Here is a 7,098-nt window from a genome sequence, read left to right on the forward strand (position 1 = left end):
GTGGAATTAACGTGCAAGTGGCTGAGACCTCCACAGACACCCGCTCCCTTAATGTAGTTCTCTGAAAAATTTCAGCGTGATACAGAAAGTGACAAGGCTGATCCTTCGAAATACAGACACAACACAGTTTTGTCAGCTGAGCCAGAGGGAAGAACCTGGAATAAAGTGTCTTGCTCAACGCGCCACCAGGAACCGAACTCACGACCTTACGATCAGGAACCAGTACCCTAACCTCTAAGCCACTCGCCTTCCTATGTACTCTCTTACTCTTTACTCTTTTACTTGTTTCAGTTATTTGACTGCGGCCATGCTGGAGCACCGCCTTCAGTCGAGCAAATCGGCCCCACGACTTATTCTTTTTAAGCCTAGTACTTATTCTATCGGTTTCTCTTGTCGAACTACTAAGTTACGGGGACGTAAACACACCAACATCGGTTGTCAAGCGATGTTGGGGGACAAACACAGACACACAAACATGCACACACACACACAACACACGCACGCACACACACAGACACACAGACACAGACACACACACAGACACACAGACACACAGACACACACACACACACACCCACACACACATAACAATATATATATAATATATATATATATATATATATATACGACGGGCTTCTTTCAGTTTCCGTCTACCAAATCCACTCACAAGGCTTTGGTCGGCCCGAGGCTATAGTAGAAGACACTTGCCTAAGGTGCCACGCAGTGGGAATGAACCCGAAACCATGTGGTTGGTAAGCAAGCAACTAATTCGCTCTTCTCGGCGCATACATTGGCGCAGGCTTGGCTGTGTGGCTGAGAAGCTCGCTTTCAAATCACCGGGATTCGGATTTCGGATTTCGAATTGTGATATTGGTTGGATCTCAAAACAGAAATCCCTAAATTAGCTTAGAGTCATCATCACTGCAGGACTGTATTAATGTCGTCGTGAGAGGGTTACAGCTTTAATTTACCGTCGTAAATACCAATTGGAAAAGGGCTGAATAAAAAAAAAGTAAATAAAAAAAAATTGGCTTTAATATCAGTAAAATTTGTTGACTGCCAATTTCTCATCAATTATCGATATTAATTACCCATTTGTTTGTCGAAAGTTTCTATTAAACGCAGGATGCCAGGTTTTACCGATTTAACATCGGTCTCATCGAAATGACCTTTATATATGTAGGCGTAAACATGTGTTCACTCACCACCGCGCACGTAAACATACTCAAAGTATTCACACATACATTCTTACTTCCTTTCTTTCTCCTTTTTCTTCTTTATCTCTGTCTCATTCGTTGCTTTCTCTCAATCTCTCTCTCTGTGCCACACACATACACCCACACATGTGTGTGTATGTATATATAATATATATTATATATATCTTATATATATATATATATATATATATGCTCGCAGCTTAGTTTTTATTGGGGCTGGCCGTGTCGGAGCAATATCAGGATTAATCAGCCGAAATTTGCTACGATGATCCGGTTTCTGACTGAAGATTAAAGGCTTCGAATGACCCATCCGTTTATTGTGTTCGTCTCTTGTGTATTTCACGTTCTTGTTTTTTTATATATAATTTTTATACCTATATATATATATATATATATATATATAATAATATATATAATATACTTTATTTTAAGCAGCAGAAAATTCAACAAAATCTGTTACTCTGAGTTTCTCGTTGCCGTTCATCAGACAGTTTTTGCTAGAATGGAACCTATATCAATTCCTATATATAGGATTGATATATCGGTTCCATTCTAGCAAACTGTCTGATGAACGATAGGAATTGATATATCGGTTCCATTCTAGCAAAAACTGTCTGATGAACGGCAACGAGAAACTCAGAGTAACTGATTTTGTTGAATTTTCTGCTGCTTAAAATAAAGCATATTACTCTACCACTGGTATTTGAGTACTCTTTTTCCACCTTGTTTCACATTTATGTGTTTACTCCGGTATATATATATTATATATATATATATATATATATGTATATATATATATATAATATATAATATATATGATATAATATATATATAATATGCTCGCAGCTTAGTTTTTATTGGGGCTGGCCGGTTCGGAGCAATATCAGGATTAATCAGCCGAAATTTGCTACGATGATCCGGTTTCTGACTGAAGATTAAAGGCTTCGAATGACCCATCCGTTATGTGTTCGTCTCTTTGTGTATTTCACGTTCTTGTTTTTTTATATATAATTTTTATACCTATATATATATATATATATATATATATATATATATTATATATATATATACTTTATTTTAAGCAGCACAGAAAATTCAACAAAATCTGTTACTCTGAGTTCTCGTTGCCGTTCATCAGACAGTTTTTGCTAGAATGGAACGATATATCAATTCCTATATATAGGATTGATTATCGGTTCCATTCTAGCAAAAACTGTCTGATGAACGATAGGAATTGATATATCGGTTCCATTATTTAGCAAAAACTGTCTGATGAACGGCAACGAGAAACTCAGAGTAACTGATTTTGTTGAATTTCTCGCTCTTAAAAAAAGCATACTTATTACTCTACCACTGGTATTTGAGTATCTTTTCCCACCTTGTTTCACATTTATGTGTTTACTCCGGTATATATATATTATATATATATATATATATATATGTATATATAATAATATATATATATATATATATATATATATATCTGTATATACGCATATACATATATATGTACATATATATGTATGTGTATGTACATATGTATATATATTTATATATCCACATGTAAACAGACACACACACTCATATACATGTATGTATCTACACAGAGATGCCCCCACACATATAAAAGTACTTAGGGTGCACAACGTGTTACTATTGATAAGAAGTTTTATATATTATACGTGTGTGTGTGTATGCATACACCATGATCACCGAGACCGACCAGGCTATCAGATGTTGCGACACATCACTGGTCACAATGCGCTTCACATTGTTTTAGCCTTCAAATGACGCCACCCCGCTGGTTAAGCGAGCAGGCCAACAGAAGAAAGAGTGAGAGAAAGTTGTGGCGAAAGAGTACAGCAGAGATCGCCACCACTCCCTGTCGGAGCCTCGTGGAGCTTTAGGTGTTTTCGCTCAATAAACACTCACAATGCCCGGTCTGGGAATCGAAACCGCGATCCTACGTATGTAATGTATGTGAAAGTGTGTATACAGATAAATGTATAAATGCATATTTAGTGGAGTTTAAATATTTTGTATTGGTAGTTTATGGTTTATATCTGCCTTACTAAATGTTTCACAGACATGTGTGATCATCCAGATGTGATTTTATGCGATGAAGTGGCTGAGAGTTCTAAAGATGGTTGATTGTCATTAGGCGATGTGTAAAGTTCGTTTCTGTTAGTTCTGGCTACGTGATGGGACTAGCATTTTAACGTTTACTCAAGTGCTTTATATTTAATGAATGCTGTGTGTGTATTGCTGTGTGATTGCTGAAGGGAGGACAACGTTGACAATAGGTAAGATCAGTCTTCGTTGTTTTCATTAGAAATTACAGTTAAAAATACTAAACCTAATGGTCTAAAATTAGTCAGTAGAGAGCTTCATTGATGATTGCATTATGAAAGGAAAGTTCAGTCTGCTTGTTAAGAAATACCACGGGATATTGCAATATGTGCAATCTCTTCATATTCATATTCATATTATCTGCCCCAACAGATAAAAAATTTTCACCGACAAAACACAGTAGTTTCGCTCATTATGCATCCTGGTCTAATTAGGAAGTGTCTCGGATAGTATGTTCAAAGTTATGTCGGGCATGTAATTTCTTTGGTTTTAAAGTTTTCAGTTAAAGCAGGACCGGGAGGGACATACATTGTCAGTGGACCCGAAATAGTATGTATGCTGATTAAAACCTCTCTTGAAAATGCTATTTGTGAGACCTGTGTATTTATTCAGGGTGCCATAAAGTAGAATGAGGCTCACCTTGTAAGCCACTAAATAAGAAAAACAGAATATCCTCAGTGGTTAAACGTAATGATTTCAGAAGTTACAGGTGAGTGCTTGGGATAGTGGCGGCGTAGGTAGATGCTTTTCCTTCTTAATAACGTTGGATGTTGAAAGCGATGCTGTCTAGACTGGAAAACCAGCTTTAACCTTATGAACATTGAAAAACTTATGGTATTTATGTGTGCAAATCAGATCCCAAACTGACCTCATATGCAATGACTGTGGTCGTATTACTTTCAAAAGCCAGTTTTGTTAAACATGAGTGATCAAATGTCGAGAGACAAACAGAAAATTCTACATCGTAGTTTCGTCTTCTCTGTGAGTAATAACTCAAGAGGCTGAGGACAAACGATAATTTGTTTCCTCGTTCTGAACGACCTCATAATATTTCTTACCAGTCTTCTCCACATCGTTGCTATCTTAGTAATGTATAAATGAAATGATGCATCATTACAAACACTGACTGTCCTATATATCCTGATTGCGGTGTATTTATGGGCTGACAGTGAAGAGCTTGAAATTTTCTACCTCACCACACAAGCACACACACACACACGCACACACACACACACGCACACACACACACACACACGCACACACGCACACACACACGCACGCACACACACACAGTACGCACGCGCGCACCACACACACACACACACACACACCACACACACACACACACAGTAGTAACTGTAAGCAGTGTCGAGAGGTGAACAAACTTTAGGTTAGTTCAAATATGTCTGTGGTATATTTCAGTTTCGAGACAAAAATCGCTGCAATTTACCATCAAGATACGAATTCTCTTTTATGGTAAAAGATGTGAAAACTCCTTATCTGCACAGTTTCGCCCAGTATCAGTTTCTGGCACTTTAGTCTTCTTCAGTAGGAGATACCTAAACGAAATAATCCTGGACAATACGGAATGGAATATTCCGCAACTACTGCTCTTAGCGGACAACCCGAACTGTTAACAGAAATATGGTAGACTCAACAAACATAATCGATAACTTAGATTGTTTCTTTGTTTTTGTATTTTTTTACTCGTTTCAGTCGTTTGACTGCGGCCATGCTGGAGCACTGCCTTTAGTCGAGCAAATCGACCCAGGACTTATTCTTTGGAAGCCTAGTACTTATTCTATCGGTCAGTTTTGCCGAACCGCTAAGTTACGGGTACGTAAACACACCTGCATCGGTTGTCAAACGATGTTGGGGGGGACAAACACAGACACACAACACACACACACACACACACACACTCACACACACGCACACACACACACACACACACACACACACACGTATGACGGGCTTCTTTCAGTTTCCGTCTACCAAATCTACTCACAAGGCTTTGGTCGGCCCGAGGCTATAGTAGAAGACAATTTGCCTAAAGTACCACGCAGTGGGACTGAACCCAGAACCATGTGGTTGGTAAGCAAGCTACTTACCACACAGCCACTCCTTCGCCTATAATATACAGTCTTTCTCATTTGGTTTCCAATATGGTATGCGATATCAGTACTCGACTTATGAAAGTGTAGAAAGTATCCTTAGATAATGGTATTTCTTTCTTGCTGTGCATGGGCTAACTTTTGGTACAATTTTATAGGAAGTTGTAAAAACTAGGCGTTTTGTTCCTTTTTTATTTTTGGCTCTTTCCATTTTCCAGTGAAATTTTCGATAGCTTTTTATCGGTTGTGTCATTGACTTTGCGTGGCATCTGTAATGGCCTTTCATTGTTTTCTGTGCTTAAAAAATCTTACTTCTGAAACTCAATTTGTGTTTTGCCTTGTCACCATTCACTCTTACACGAACTGCATTAACGAGACACTTGAAGATTTCTTCACATCGTTCAAGTCCAATGTGGAACACACATGCTACCTTGCTACACACACACACACACACACACACACACACACACACATACACACGTACAACAGTTTAGTTTTCTATTTTAATAATTAGCTAAATTTTTTTATCTAAATACATTTCCTGTGTCCAACAGTCTGAACGATAAGACATTTTTCAATATCTTTTAAAATGTCACTATTTCCACATGTAGCCCTCAAGGTGAAACACCAGCATATGTAAACTCAGCATTTTCAAGGAATTCGTTCTTCGTTACTGCTGTATGCTTTCTCTAATGTCTGCTGTTTAAAGCAGCGGTTCCAACCATTTTTGTTACGTATGGATTCCTCTTTCATTCCTATTTTACTCTTCTAGATCGTCATGGCCATTTGATGTTAAAAAAAAATCTTAATAAAAATCTCTTTTACTTGTTTCAGTCATTAGACTGCGGCCATGTTGGGGCACCGCCTTGAAGAATTTTTAGTCAAGGGAATCAATCTCAGTTCATTTTTTGAGAACCTGGTACTTATTCTATCGGTCTTTTAGGTAAACCGGTAAGTTACAGGGAATAAACACAGCAACCCCAACAAACGGTAGTGGGGGACGAACACAGACACAAGACATACGCACAGACACACACACATGCATACATACACACATACACACTCACACACATATATAAATTTACATATACATACATACATAACACACACACACACACACACACACATATATATACGGCGGGCTTCTCTCAGTTTCTGTCTACCAAATCCACTCACAATGCTTTGGTCGGCCTGACGCTATAGTAGAAAACACCTACCCAGGGTGCCACGCAGTGGAACTGAACCTGAAACCATGTGGATGAGAAACAAACTTTTTACCACACAGCCACGTCTGATTTTTTTGGGGTTTTGACAGATTTTGTTTTTGTTGTTTTTTCATGAAGGTCGATACATTCTCAGTTTGAGTTTTGATTCGTTCGAAACTTTGCAACAGAATCAATAATTTTCTTCCTGTAACAGAAAAACGGATTAACTAGGAAAGTGAATAAACTCTACGGAAATTCTAAACATTGATTTAAAACTTAGTTAATGTTATATTTCTCCGTGCCACTGGCAATAACAAGTAATTTATGACTAGCCTTAAGCATGGATATTCAATTAAGTACAATTAAATATTCAAAAAAACAAAATTATCTAATTTTACCATTGGTGAAAGTTCCAGCTTTCGGATGCTGTTT

General features: G+C 37.8%; 1 long non-coding RNA gene across 1 annotated transcript in view; it reads left to right on the plus strand.

Moving 5' to 3' along the window:
- Window positions 1-115, plus strand: part of LOC118761675 — an 18,794-nt gene extending 18,679 nt beyond the window's left edge. The window contains exon 3 of the long non-coding RNA XR_004997555.1: window positions 1-115. This exon is cut by the window's left edge and continues 36 nt beyond it. This is a non-coding gene — a long non-coding RNA (uncharacterized LOC118761675).
- The last annotated feature ends 6,983 nt before the right edge of the window (window positions 116-7,098 follow it).

Source organism: Octopus sinensis, unplaced genomic scaffold, assembly GCF_006345805.1.
Source record: "Octopus sinensis unplaced genomic scaffold, ASM634580v1 Contig16344, whole genome shotgun sequence".
NCBI lineage: Eukaryota > Metazoa > Mollusca > Cephalopoda > Octopoda > Octopodidae > Octopus > Octopus sinensis.